This window comes from Ranitomeya variabilis, chromosome 3 (genome assembly GCF_051348905.1).
Source record: "Ranitomeya variabilis isolate aRanVar5 chromosome 3, aRanVar5.hap1, whole genome shotgun sequence".
Lineage (NCBI taxonomy): Eukaryota > Metazoa > Chordata > Amphibia > Anura > Dendrobatidae > Ranitomeya > Ranitomeya variabilis.
In genome coordinates this window covers 334,716,690-334,731,956 of record NC_135234.1, presented here as the reverse complement: position 1 = coordinate 334,731,956, position 15,267 = coordinate 334,716,690, and the positions used below count along the sequence as shown (strand labels likewise).

The 15,267-nt window shown below is 45.0% G+C and overlaps 2 long non-coding RNA genes across 2 annotated transcripts; both read left to right on the top strand.

Moving 5' to 3' along the window:
* The first annotated feature begins 518 nt into the window (after positions 1 to 518).
* LOC143818211 (uncharacterized) lies at positions 519 to 1,571 on the top strand. The gene is made up of 3 exons (XR_013224384.1): positions 519 to 587; positions 716 to 784; positions 889 to 1,571. It is a non-coding gene; the product is annotated as an uncharacterized LOC143818211 (long non-coding RNA).
* Positions 1,572 to 5,449: 3,878 nt separating this feature from the next.
* Positions 5,450 to 6,169, top strand: LOC143818210 (uncharacterized). The gene is made up of 3 exons (XR_013224383.1): positions 5,450 to 5,518; positions 5,647 to 5,715; positions 5,820 to 6,169. It is a non-coding gene; the product is annotated as an uncharacterized LOC143818210 (long non-coding RNA).
* Positions 6,170 to 15,267: the final 9,098 nt, after the last annotated feature.

The following is a 15,267-nucleotide window of genomic DNA, read 5'->3' as shown; positions in this document are numbered from 1 at the left end:
ACAATTTTATTCATTATATAGACCAACACAAACCGGTCCTTGCAACGAGTACACCGCGAATTGTACTGGCACGCATCTCCATAGCAACCGTGGGACGCGTACATCCATCTAACATACAAAGCCGGGCACTTCCGGTCCGGCCGCCATCTTAGAACGTCACTTCCGGTCGGACGCACACTGGGGATAAAAACGGCGCCACTTGTAACATGATCCCCAGACAAGCGGTGGATACCGCGTCTGCTTGGATCAGGTCCACATTGCAGTGACGTCCCCTTCAGGTATGTGCACGCCTTGTGCTCCGGACACACCGCTCTCAGCATTCATAGATGCACTGAGTCCTTTTTGTATTCTTCTCCAGCCCTCAGAGCCTCCAGCCGGTCACAACTGACATAGGTCTCCTTCCACATGGGCCTGCTTATGAAAGGTACTAATACTTATATATGATCACCTGGCTTCGATATATCCGATACAATATATTATGCACAGGGACTCACTCACCTCCCTCTTTCCCCATTTACAGCTATATAATCATTAGAGTGATTTTGTTCCCGCTAACTCCATATGCTCTGACCAAGCGAAAACTTGCTGTAGGTATGGGCTTGCTTGTTGAAGGTACAAATACCTATATAGGGCCATCTGGCTTCAGAATATAACGTATCCAACACATTATATTATGTACAGGGACTCACACACCTCCCTCTTTCCCCCTCTATAGAGCTGCATAATCATTAGAGTGATTCTGTTTCCGCTAATTCTATATGCTCTCACCAAGCAATAACTTGCTGTAAGTATCACTGCTCCACCTGGTATATTACTCTGCGCATCACTACGGTCCATCATGTTATGCACCATTGCCCTATCTCACTTTCTCTTACTGCGCTTATTTAGGCACAACACTGATCAGTATACGAACGATTGTAGGTGTCTGAAAAGAAAGAAAAAAGACACAATACGGTATGTTTTCTCCCATAGATATGTCTCATTCACAGTAAAACATGATTTTTGAGCGAGAATACTGCATACGGTTATGCTCTGACAGAAGGTTTTTCCATGATTTCTCCGATCAAGGCTCTTTTATTATGTTGTATATACCTTGTTTTGTTTAAAATGTACCTGGTTGTGGATACACTTTATTATATTGTAATATGTTTTGTTTTTGTTCATATGATTGTAGTGACTGACGAAAGCCTATTTGAGGCTGAAACGTTTCCCCAGTGCTACATTAGCACCAAATAAAATCAGCAAAAAATACTTAAGTTGAGTGCGAGACTTCTTCTTTCTATCTATTAAGGGTTTGGGTACCTAGTCTCAGCACCTAATATAGCAGTGCACACGGTGTTTTCCCCATATAGACGTTACCTGTACGTAGTAGCACGCTATAGAGCCATGTCCAATCTTCCCACATTCTCCTATAACGCGGAGGAAACCGCCAGTATCCTCGCTCAATCTAAACTATCAAGTGACTTTCTGCTTATTCCACCTCGGGAGGTTCGTGGGCGGGATCTAGAACGAGAACTCAGGTCCCATACAAACCTTGAGCTTCATTGTGCCACTCTATCGGAGTATATACGCGTACAGAGAATCCCAAGGGGACTAAGGGTCCCTCTACGCCCTACATTATTTAAAGATTCACCTGATTTCTGCACTAAGTTCGAACACATCCTGAATAAGTGTTCCCTAGATCTAATTACTCTCACAGTGGAGCACCTACAACGGGCTATCACGGTTTGCGCTGAGAACATTAAAACCATTGAAATTCAGTTGTCTGCCACAGGTTCACCTGAGGATCTAACTTCCCTCAAAGCGGAAATCCAGGACCGGATCACCAAACACAAAAGGGACATTGAGGCCAGAAAACGTAACAAATTTGCAAGGGACGCAGAGGACTACAAGAACAACCGCGTATATAGATGGCAGGACAACTCAAGGCGCACCAATACTCGTCCCAACCCACAAACATCCTCAGATCCATCCACCTCGGGGTCGGACCACGAATCAACACCATCTACAGCAGTGTCAAGCTTTCCTTTTTTAGGACAACGACGTTATCCTACAAGAAGACGAGACGGGGACAGAAACACAAGAAAGAATCAAGAAACCTACAGAACCACCCAACCGAAGGTATGGACAATCTAGTTATAAACATCTCCTCCCGCACTTTAAGCGTGGCTGAACACTCACTCTTGCAAAAGGGGTTATCATTTTGCCCATCCTACAGGTGTCGCACCTTCGAACTTGACATGGATCTCCAGAGGTTTTTTCGTTCCATCAGACTAAAAGCATATTTCTCCACTATTCCGCCAGGTGTGGATACTACCTCTATTGGGAGTGATCCCAAAGTATTATCGTCATCCAGTTTGGGTCTTAGAAATAAAAGTCATTTCAGACCTCCACAATCCTCCCACGCGGTCGAGACCTTTGTCCATTTTATACAGGATGCATTCACATCTCTTAGGGGTGACATTGAGAAAGGTAGTCTATTTTATCCACCAAATTTGACAGTAGAGGAAAGACATTCTTTGAAGAATCTCCAGGGGGATCAGTCCATTATTATGAAACCGGCAGACAAGGGAGGAGCCCTAGTGATCATGGACAAGTCTAAATACCTGGCAGAAATCATGAGACAACTAGGTGATAGCTCTATCTATCAGACATTAGAGAAGGATCCCTCACATGAAATTCGCCACATTATTGAAACCATCCTACACAGATATACTGATCTGGGAGTCTTAGATGGCAAGACATGCAGTTTCCTGATGAACCCTAACCCAATCATACCCGTGTTTTATACACTACCTAAGGTTCACAAGAATCTGGACAATCCACCTGGGAGGCCCATTGTGGCCTCCACGGATTCGATTCTGTCCCCCCTAGCCAAGTATGTCGAACGTATACTTACCCCTCTAATCCAGACGTCTAAATCTTTTTTATTGGACACAGGATCATTTCTACAATTGATCCGAGAAATCGGCACAGTTCCAGTAGATGCACTTTTGGTGACCCTGGATGTGAGGGACTTGTATACCTCAATCCCCCATGAAGAGGGCATCCATTCTGTCCGTTACCTTTTGGAAGGCAACAACAGTGACATAGACCATACCTCACTATGTATCGACCTTTTAAGGGTCATACTCACCTCAAATTTCTTTCTTTTTGAGGATACATTTTACTTGCAAAAACGGGGGACCGCGATGGGATCGCACGCAGCCCCTCCATATGCAAATGCGTATATGGTCCATTTTGAAGAGAGTCGCATTTACCCCAATCCCCTGTTTAAAGACAATGTCATTATCTGGAAGAGGTACATAGATGACGTCTTCTGTCTATGGCGGGGCTCTGAGGATGCCCTCCATACCTTCCTATCCTTCCTCAATACCTCATGGCCGGGTATCACCTTCACCATGAACAGTCACAGGTGGGAAATGAATTTCTTGGATACCATGGTAGTAAAGGATCCAAATGGTTTCCTTAGTACGGATTTATACACCAAGAGCACAGATAGGAACAGTCTCCTACACTACCAGAGTCTCCACCCTCCATCCACTAAAAGATCCATACCTAAGGCACAATATCGAAGAGTAGAACGCATAGTCTCTAATAGCAACACAAGAAAACTACGTACACAGGAAATGACTGAGAAATTTAGGGCCAGAGGCTATCCCCCATCTTTGCTAGAAACTTCCAGAACCACAGCAAGCAGACCTAGGATGGATACATCCCTACGCATTCCCTTCGTACACTCATTTCATCCGTACATGTACAGACTCCACAGGGCAATACGCAGTAACTGGTCTATACTATCTCAGGCCTTTCCCAAAGTAAAAGAGTTCCAACAACCCTTTCTCCCGTGTTTCAAAAGGGCTCCCAGTTTGAGGGACAATTTAGTTAAAGCGGACATTGGTACCAAAATCACTAAGAGACAGAGCTTCTTCGGCACCCCAAGGGAAGGCACCTTTCCATGTTTAAACTGCGTTCAATGTAATAATGTTTTGAAAGGGAATGTAGTCAGACACCCGTACTCCGGTAAGGAGTTCAAAATCCGGGGATACTTCACGTGTAGTTCAACCTACGTGGTGTACGTCATCAAATGCCCCTGCGGACTCCTATATGTAGGGGAAACGACGCAACCCATTAGGGATCGCATATCCAAACACAAATCTACCATACGATGCAATAATCTCTTATTACCGCTACCCCATCACTTTCATGCATCAGGACATAATATTTCACAACTACAGTTTCAGGTTCTTGAACACGTTCCCATACAACGCAGGGGGGGCAATAGGATACTGATGCTCAAAAAACGTGAAGCTTATTGGATTCACTCCCTAGATACATTATCTCCGAAAGGATTAAACAGGGACTATGAGATATCGGCATTTATTTAAAAGGTGTTATTCAATGGATTAGGACGACTATTGCATTATTGTATTATATATGATCTGTTTTTTGACATGTACTGATATACCTTTTTCTCATTTTATAGAATCGATTATATTGATGATGACCGCCACAGCACATGTCTTCACTGGATCGTACACCATGCACTAAGGCACTTTTCACCTATGTCTTCGTCGATATCCAACTTTTCTATTTGACACCCTGATGTATGTATGTGCCACTCATAGCACTCGGTTGATCTAATATGTATCACCCATGCATTGTATGGTTACAACACCACCTTGACACACCCACTATATCCCACTTCTACAGCTGTAGTATGTGATACCAGGACAGTTTTCCATCACCTTTTCCCCTTTCAGTCCCCTTGTTCTTTATCATCCACCCAGCAGGGTTAAACATACCCTTAACCAAAGCACATATTTTACCTACAGATTCCATTTGTGGATCTACCTACCTGGCTACGTTACCACCGATACATTCCATCTATGATTTAAGTTATACACTAACCACTCAAAAGCTAGCTCCAAACAATTTTATTCATTATATAGACCAACACAAACCGGTCCTTGCAACGAGTACACCGCGAATTGTACTGGCACGCATCTCCATAGCAACCGTGGGACGCGTACATCCATCTAACATACAAAGCCGGGCACTTCCGGTCCGGCCGCCATCTTAGAACGTCACTTCCGGTCGGACGCACACTGGGGATAAAAACGGCGCCACTTGTAACATGATCCCCAGACAAGCGGTGGATACCGCGTCTGCTTGGATCAGGTCCACATTGCAGTGACGTCCCCTTCAGGTATGTGCACGCCTTGTGCTCCGGACACACCGCTCTCAGCATTCATAGATGCACTGAGTCCTTTTTGTATTCTTCTCCAGCCCTCAGAGCCTCCAGCCGGTCACAACTGACATAGGTCTCCTTCCACATGGGCCTGCTTATGAAAGGTACTAATACTTATATATGATCACCTGGCTTCGATATATCCGATACAATATATTATGCACAGGGACTCACTCACCTCCCTCTTTCCCCATTTACAGCTATATAATCATTAGAGTGATTTTGTTCCCGCTAACTCCATATGCTCTGACCAAGCGAAAACTTGCTGTAGGTATGGGCTTGCTTGTTGAAGGTACAAATACCTATATAGGGCCATCTGGCTTCAGAATATAACGTATCCAACACATTATATTATGTACAGGGACTCACACACCTCCCTCTTTCCCCCTCTATAGAGCTGCATAATCATTAGAGTGATTCTGTTTCCGCTAATTCTATATGCTCTCACCAAGCAATAACTTGCTGTAAGTATCACTGCTCCACCTGGTATATTACTCTGCGCATCACTACGGTCCATCATGTTATGCACCATTGCCCTATCTCACTTTCTCTTACTGCGCTTATTTAGGCACAACACTGATCAGTATACGAACGATTGTAGGTGTCTGAAAAGAAAGAAAAAAGACACAATACGGTATGTTTTCTCCCATAGATATGTCTCATTCACAGTAAAACATGATTTTTGAGCGAGAATACTGCATACGGTTATGCTCTGACAGAAGGTTTTTCCATGATTTCTCCGATCAAGGCTCTTTTATTATGTTGTATATACCTTGTTTTGTTTAAAATGTACCTGGTTGTGGATACACTTTATTATATTGTAATATGTTTTGTTTTTGTTCATATGATTGTAGTGACTGACGAAAGCCTATTTGAGGCTGAAACGTTTCCCCAGTGCTACATTAGCACCAAATAAAATCAGCAAAAAATACTTAAGTTGAGTGCGAGACTTCTTCTTTCTATCTATTAAGGGTTTGGGTACCTAGTCTCAGCACCTAATATAGCAGTGCACACGGTGTTTTCCCCATATCCACGTACTGTAAGGCCCCATACACACGTTCAGGAATTGATGCAGAAAATTCCTGTGAAAATCCTGACATTTCTGCCGGTTTTCTGCATGAAAACCGCATGCGTTTTTTAGCGCGTTTTATGCGCGGTTTTGACGCGGTTTTTCCCAAACATTTCCCAATGCATTAGACAGTGGGAAAACCGCGAAAAAAACGCAAAATTAATGAGCATGTCCGTTTTTTTACCGCAATGCGTTTTTCATGCGGAAAAACGCACATCATGTGCACAGAAATTGCGGATTTCATTAAAAATGATAGGATGCTTAATGTATGCAGATTATTTGCGGTTTTATAGCGTTTTTATAGCGCAAAAACGCTAAAAAACCGCAAATAATCTGCACTGTGTGAACATAGCCTAATAGTACAAGCTGTGGATGAGGTGAAGAATGCATTTGCCAAATCAGTGATTGTGAAACATTTTGACATCGCTGGGATCTGTGGTGTATTAGGGACAATTGAGGTCACACTCTCTGTAACATCATTAATAGCCCTTAAGTCATGACCCATTCTGTAAGTGTCAAGGGAATGCTTGGGTCCTTTTTTCTTAATGGAATATAAAGGGAATGGGCAGCCGACCCACATCAGTTTTTGCCCAAACGGTGTCTGGCACCTGTCTCATTTCCCTATCCTCATTTTGGTGTCAAGCGTTACTTTCACTGTTTTTGTCATATACACCATTGCTGCAATCTTACACAAGTGTTTTTCTGGGAGGGGACTTGTGACTGTAATACCCTCAGGAGAGTACTTGTATGGTCTGCTCCCAGCAAATTCATAGGGGTATTGTCACTAGCAATATGTTTTGTAAGCACCTCTTGGCTGTCTCGTAATTTTAGTCTTATTTGTTTAGTCATAGAGGCTTCAGTCACTTGTCCCTCTACCCCCATACCCCCACACATTCCACAATCTCGTTAGTACTCATGTCTGGCATTATCAAGTCTATGTGTACCAAAGTCCCAGCATTGTTATGGTGGTCATCAAAGCAGGACCAGGTCCGGTGGGGACAAGAACAGGGCACACATTTGTCACTGGGTTGCCAGTTTCCTAGTCTGAAGGGGGAGGTGGAGATTGGTCTGCTTAGTCTCCTTTGTAGGGTTTTTGCAGTGGTTGGCGTAGTGTCCATTTTCTCCACAATTCCAGCACTTCACTGTTTCTAAGTCCTTAGGTCCCTTACTACGTCTCCACTGTTTTCCTTGTGCTCCAGCATACATGACAGGTCGCTTTATTGTCTTTGTTTGTTCAACTCCTTTATTATTATTATTTATTATTATAGCGCCATTTATTCCATGGCGCTTTACATGTGAGGAGGGGTATACATAATAAAAACAAGTACAATAATCTTGAACAATACAAGTCCTAACTGGTACAGGAGGAGAGAGGACCCTGCCCGCGAGGGCTCACAATCTACAAGGGATGGGTGAGGATACAGTAGGTGAGGATAGCGCTGGTCATGCAGTGGTTTGGTTTTAGCCACCTTCAGGAGATCTTTTGGATCTATATTTCTCCATTCAGGTCTGGCTGTCTGTACTGTGTCTCGTAAGCCTTCGTTCATACCGTCAATGAATGCATTTACCAGTATTTTAACATCGAGTGTGTTTATGGGACTGCACCCCATGTCTGCCCATTTCAGCTGTAACCATACAAAATACATCTCTCCTTTTTGCTGCACCACGTCAGTCAGGAGTACAGACTGCTCTGATTCACTATGTTTCACTATAGCCCATTGTTTTAGTGATTCTCAGTACGTCACCCCAGACCGCGCAGATTTATCATCCATGTTCCATGCTTGATCCTTTGCCACATCTGTATGTGTCTTAATTATGTGTCCTAGTACATCACCTGCCTTTGCACATTCACCAAACTCTCTAGGTCTGCCCAGGTGCACTAATACGTCCATTGTATTGTCTTTATTCGTCTGTAAAATGGGAAAGGTTGGTTCTCAGGGTCAGGAAACTGTTTTAGCGTAGCTAGCTAGTCAGAGGGCCTCCAGGGATAATACTCCTGTATCTGTCTTACCCTACTCACTAGTGTTGAGCGATACCGTCCGATACTTGAAAGTATCGGTATCGGAAAGTATCGGCCGATACCGGCAAAGTATCGGATCTAATCCGATACCCGATACCAATACAAGTCAATGGGACTCAAGTATCGGACGGTATTCCTGATGGTTCCCAGGGTCTGAAGGAGAGGAAACCCTCCTTCAGGCCCTGGGATCCATATTAATGTGTAAAATAAAGAATTAAAATAAAAAATATTGCTATACTCACCTCTCCGACGCAGCCTGGACCTCACCGAGGGAACCGGCAGCGTTGTTTGCTTAAAATACGCGCTTTTACTTCCTTCCGTGACGTCACGGCTTGTGATTGGTCGCGTGCCGCCCATGTGGCCGCGACGCGACCAATCACAGCAAGCCGTGACGTAATTTTCAGGTCCTCAATGCCTAATTCTAGGCATTCATGATTTTAAAATTACGTTCCGGCTTGTGATTGGTCGCGTCGCGGTCACATGGGCGGCACGCAACCAATCACAAGCCGTGACGTAATTTAAAAAATGCGCGCGTCTCCTGCCTCCCGTGACGTCACGGCTTGTGATTGGTCGCGTTGCCCATGTGACCGCGACGCGACCAATCACAAGCCGGAACGTAATTTTAAAATCATGAATGCCTAGAATTAGGCATTGAGGATCTGAAAATTACGTCACGGCTTGCTGTGATTGGTCGCGTCGCGGCCACATGGGCGGCACGCGACCAGTCACAAGCCGTGACGTCACAGAAGGAAGTAAAAGCGCGCATTTTAAGCAAACAACGCTGCCGGTTCCCTCGGTGAGGTCCAGGCTGCGTCGGAGAGGTGAGTATAGCAATATTTTTTATTTTAATTCTTTATTTTACACATTAATGTTGTTTCGATACCGATACCCGATACCACAAAAGTATCGGATCTCGGTATCGGAATTCCAATACCCGCAAGTATCGGCCGATACCCGATACTTGCGGTATCGGAATGCTCAACACTACTACTCACCCTTCTTGGTCCTGATGTGGTTGGTTCTCTGGTAGTGGGTCTGGTGGTGGGGGTGACTGGATGATCGGTTGGGGTGACATGCTGTTCTACAACTTCCTTCCAAAAAGGATTCCTGTCAGCTTACTCCCAAAAGGTTAATGTCCCCACTCCCCACTAACCACATTCCGGTGTCAGCTTCTTATGTCACTAGATGTGATCTTGTCCGGACAGGATTTAGTGCAATTCACTTAGGCCGGGTTGCAGCACAGGTCATACAAGTATTTCTCCAGTCTGGGATTGTCAGACCAGTGTATACCAGTTCATCTGTCTTGTCTGGGTCTCTGGTTATCCAAAGGTATGACGGTAGCAGTAGTGTGTCGGTCATAATCGGACTTTTGAGCATCAAAACATTCATAATACACCTTACTTCCGTACTGCTGCACTTTCTCAGACACCATTTATTCACTTGCTATTTTTCCTCCCTTGCCTGTGCCTTTTTTGTACATCCAAACATCCACACTCTGGCATGTTTGCCTTTTTCGATATTGGTCCCACATTTTTCACTGCTTCCTTTCCTTCTCTGTCTTTTACAATCTGCATAGCGGTTCTGGATCCCATTAGGAGCCCTGACTGCACACGGAACAAGTTGCCAAGGCTTCAACTTATTCTTCAGACAGCTCACCTTTATTCTGCAAATGCCCTTTTAGTGTGCCTGGACCTTGTCTACAGGCCACGCATGGCAAGTCAGAGCAAGCTTGTCAAGGTGTAGCTGGAAGGCTCTCTGACTCTCACCCGGTAGACCTACAAGGGTTCCCTGAAAAATGCCCACAGGAAAATTGCCCACAGGAAAATTGCCCACATGAAAAATGCACACAGGAAAAATGCCCACAGGAAAATTCCCCACACGGAAAATTCCCCACACGGAAAATTCCCCACACGGAAAATTCCCCACATGGAAAACTCCCTACACGGAAAATTCCCCACACGGAAAATTCCCCACACGGAAAATTGCCAATTACAGCATCACAAAAGTTTCAGATCTATGATATTTCAGGTGCAAGGTGAGGATGTTCACATAATATGTGATCAACTTGTGATTTACAGTTGACCTAGTGCAAAACTTCAAAAATGATGATCTGTGGTTTGTAGCAGTCTTTCATTATCAGCAATAGATAGATCTAGTCTGCTCTCATCTCTCACTGATTCTGCCTTACTCCTCCCACCAGCCCAAAACAGCAGCACATGCAGAACCAGCAGCAGTGGTGGGGAATTTTCCGTGTGGGGAATTTTCCATGTGGGGAATTTTCCGTGTGGGCAATTTTCCTGTGGGCATTTTTCCTGTGTGCATTTTTCATGTGGGCAATTTTCCTGTGGGCAATTTTCCTGTGGGCATTTTTCAGTGAACCCAGGTGACATGCACTTCTTTGAAATCTACAGCGTTTCTGCGCAGATTTTTCTGCACCTTGTGCACAGCTTTTTTTTTTTTTTTTTTTCACATTGATTAACATTGTACTGTAAATCACAGTGCAGTTCTGCAGCAGAAAAATCTGCTGCAGTTCTGCACCAATTCTGCACTAAATCTGCATCGTGTGCACATACCCTGTATTTAGTGCAGAATTGGTGCAGAACTGCAGCAGATTTTTCTGCTGCAGAAACGCTGCAGGACTGCACTGTGATTTACAGTACAATGTAAATCAATGTGAAAAAAAAGCTGTGCATATGGTGCAGAAAAATCTGCGCAGAAACGCTGCAGATTTCAAAGAAGTGCATGTCACTTCTTTTGTGCAGTTCTGCAGCGTTTCTGCACCCCTCCATTAATAGAAATCTGCAGTGGTAAAATCTGCACAAAAACTGCACAAAAACTGCATAAAAAACACACAAAAAACGCACTAAAAAACACATAAAAAAACGCACCTGCGGATTCTGCCAGGAGATGCAGATTTAGTGCAGAAAATTCTGCACCACATTTCCTACGTGTGCACATAGCCTAGGATTGGGGACCATGTAAACCAGGATAGGGACATATATACCAGAAAGGGGGCATAAATACCAGGATGGAGATCGTGTGGACCATACATACTAGGATGGGGACCATATATACCAGCATTAGGACATATATATACCAGGATGCAGACATATTTACCAGGATGATGGGCATATATACCAGTATGGGGGACATTACTACATAATGAAGGGGGAGGGGGGCAATTCATACGTCTTTATAGAATTTAGAACACTACAGGGGCCCATACATCTGACCAACGTGTGCGGGGGGGGGGGGGGGAGGTCCAAATTTCGCACTGGGGCCCATCGGACTCCACTGCAAAAGCATATCATACATTCTGAGCAAGAACACAAAGTGGTACAAGTGACAGAATCTCACCTTTCTGCGGTGCCATCTGGGCTTCCAGGACCAACTATCTCTGCCAGCAGCAGTGATACTTTTGTGAGCACTGATAGCAGTGATGGCTCCTCTGGATCACACTGCTGCTGGTTCTGCATGTGCTGCTGTTTTGGGCTGGTGGGAGGAGTAAGGCAGAATCAGTGAGAGATGAGAGCAGACTAGATCTATCTATTGCTGATAATGACAGACTGCTGCAAACCACAGATCATCATTTTTGCAGTTTTGCACTAGGTCAACTGTAAATCACAAGTTGATCACATATTATGTGAACATCCTCACCTTGCACCTGAAATATCATAGATCTGAAACTTTTGTGATGCTGTAATTGGCAATTTTCCGTGTGGGGAATTTTCCGTGTGGGCAATTTTCCTGTGGGCATTTTTCCTGTGTGCATTTTTCATGTGGGCAATTTTCATGTGGGCAATTTTCCTGTGGGCATTTTTCTGGTCACCAGGGATGTCATACGGTTACTAGATGTGAGGAAATCGCATTCTCGCATTGCAAATGGATTACACATGGATTACCATACGGAGAACACTTGTGCGATTATCGGCCGTCAAAATCCGCCTTTTTTTTACGTTAAGTGTGACTCCAGCCTAACAGTCGGGTCAATCAGTCCACTGGAACCTCTCCTTTCTTTTGTAACTATGGCTTTCATCCTCATTTTGGTGAATTCTCAAGGATGACTTCTTGAATGCCCTGAAGTGGAAGTGACCATTCAGAAGCTTGGGAATGTTTGGAGGGAGGTTTAGAGGAATATTGGGGTGGCTCAGTTTCGGCAAAAACGTAAGCCCGATAGGAAATGTTCAGCTGGTTCCACTCTCTCATCGCCGGAGCCCGCACCTTTTCCTGCACATAGTAGTTGATCTGATCAGCTGACATGTGTCCCTAACAGCCGTGGGTGGAATCGCGATTCACCCACGACGGTTAACATGTTAAATGCCACTGTAAAACTCTGACAGTGGCATTTAACATGCACGCGCAGGAAGAACGTCATTACCTCCTCCCATCGGCACCCGTGTCACATGACCGTGGGTCGCTGATTGGTTGGCATGACAACCCGGGGTCAGCAGGAAACCCCTGTGGTTTTCATAGCCATATATATGATAGCTGACACCCTGCAGCATCTGCCCCAACCGGTTTTGGTTTTTATGTATGAGCCAAATAATCTCTTTAATAATGCTGTCGGTCGTGAGAGTGGCATCTAAGTGGTTAAAAGACACCTTTGACAGGATGGACCCCAGCGAAATCACAGGTGCCGATTGTTCCCATGGTACAACAGCCTGTTAGATTTTGCTATAAAACCTCTAAATTCCCAAAAAAGCCGTTTTACCACTGAAAACACAGCGTTTGCGTAAAAGCACAAATAAACAAAAGAGTACACAAGGTTGTGTTCACATGTTCAATATTTGGTCAGTATTTCACATCAGTAATTGTAAGCCAAAACCAGGAGTGGGTGAAAAATGCAGGAATGATGTGTTAGGCCTCTTTCACATTTCCGTTTTTTACAATCAGTCACAATCCATCAAAATGTTGAAAAGACGGATCCTGTGCAGATTGTAAAAAACGGATGCACTGGATCCATTTTTTTGACAGATCCGTAGCGTTTTCCAAGCAATCTGTAGCATCGCTTGGAAAACTTATTGACAGGTTAGTCACACTTGTCAAACATAGTGTTTGACAAGTGTGACCAACTTTTTACTATTGATGCTGCCTATGCAGCATCAATAGTAATAAGATATAATGTTAAAAATAATAATAATAAAAAAAATCTTCATATTCTCACCTTCCGCCGTCCCTCACAGCCTTCCCGTTGCTCGCGATGCTCCCGTTCCCAGTAATGCCTTGCGAGAATGACTCACGAGACCACTATGTCATCACAGGTCATTGTCTTGCAAGGCATTACTGGGAACGTTGAGCATCGCGACCATCGGGAAGGCTGCGAGGGCCGCTGGAAGGATCCGTCGCTGAGCGATTTTCCGAAGTACAGAAAAAACGTTCCTCTGTGCGTTGTCTCCGCCCAACGGACAGCAATTTTACTATGGATCCAGTGCATGATGGATGAAACGTGAGGCCATCCGTCGCTAATACAAATCGATGAGAAAAAAACTGATCCATCAGAAACATTTGCTGGATTGTGATGGAAAAAGAAAGATGGAAGTGTGAAAGAGGCCTTAGGTGTCGAGTTCCCGCCGCTGCACAGAGGTAATCTCAAACCACGTCTGCTGCTGTATCCCATTCTCCTCCAGCTGCAGTGGAGCCTGCTCAGCAGAGATGTCAATCCCAGTGTCTGGCTCAAGCAAATACTGTGCGTTTGGTTACAGCTGCCTTTCCATGCTCAGCCTTTGTAACCAGCATTGATCAGCAGCGAGCAGACATTCCAGGGACAGAGTCCTGCTTTTCTTCTACTGAGCTTGCCCACGGGACGACCTCTCATTGGAGGTCGGGGTCACATGCTCAGGTCCTGTAGCTGCTCCGATTGGATCACTAGGAAGGTCCCGGAAGGCTACAGCTATAAAAGATTCACATGGCGCTAGTATAAATCTGAAAGTGTGTGTGTGTGTGTGTGTGTGTGTGTGTGTGTGTGTGTGTGTGTGTGTGTGTGTGCGTGCGTGCGTGCGTGCGTGCGTGCGTGCGTGCGTGCGTGCGTGCATGTATCTGAAACTGGTGAAAGCTCCTTAATCACACCCATCCCTAGTGTTGTTGAAAATACTTGGGTGATTGAGCTACCTAGCGCCAGATTGTGCCATCCAGCACTAGACACGAATTACTATGTCAATTAGCTGCCAGTGCGGTGCCGTGCGCAACCAGTGCGCATTCCTAGCCCTAGTTAGGGTGGTTAGTGGCGTCTGCCAGAGCGGTGCTGTATACACTCTGTGCGGTAAATCTTTAGTTAGTCCTGACAACCGTTCAGTGTAGGGTGGGAACTCCCGCTTGGACTCAGCATCTGACTCAGGGCATCCTCAGGCGCGGGCTCAAAAGCCACCGAGGGTCAGAGCGAGTCCAATCACCAGCATAGAAGGGGTGAATCATAGGGATCCCACCAGCTGCACCCTATGACTACTAACAGGGCACAGCGTTCATTTAAGCGACTCTGTGAAGCAACAGAGTTTTCTTCCATTCACACTGGGTGAAGTCTAAGGCTACTTTCACACTTGCGTTTTTTGCTGTCCGTCGTAGTGCAGCAAAAAAAGGATCGACGGACGAGAGAGAGAGATGAAAATCCACAGACATGCTCAGAGGGGAAAAACTGGATCCGTCGCTGGATTCCTGTGTGTGACGGTCAGCGACGGATCGGATGCGTCGCTGACCGATTTTCCGACGTGCACAAAAACCGTTCCTATGAACGTTTTCTCTGCACGACGGACCGCTATTTTACGATGTATCAAGTGCACGACGGATGAAACGGATGGCCATCCGTCACAATCCGTCACTAATACAAGTCTATGGGAAAATGCAGGATTCTGCAATTTTTTTTGCAGGATCCTGCATTCACAAAAAATGACGGATTGTGACGGATTTTAAAAAACGCAAGTGTGAAAGTAGCCT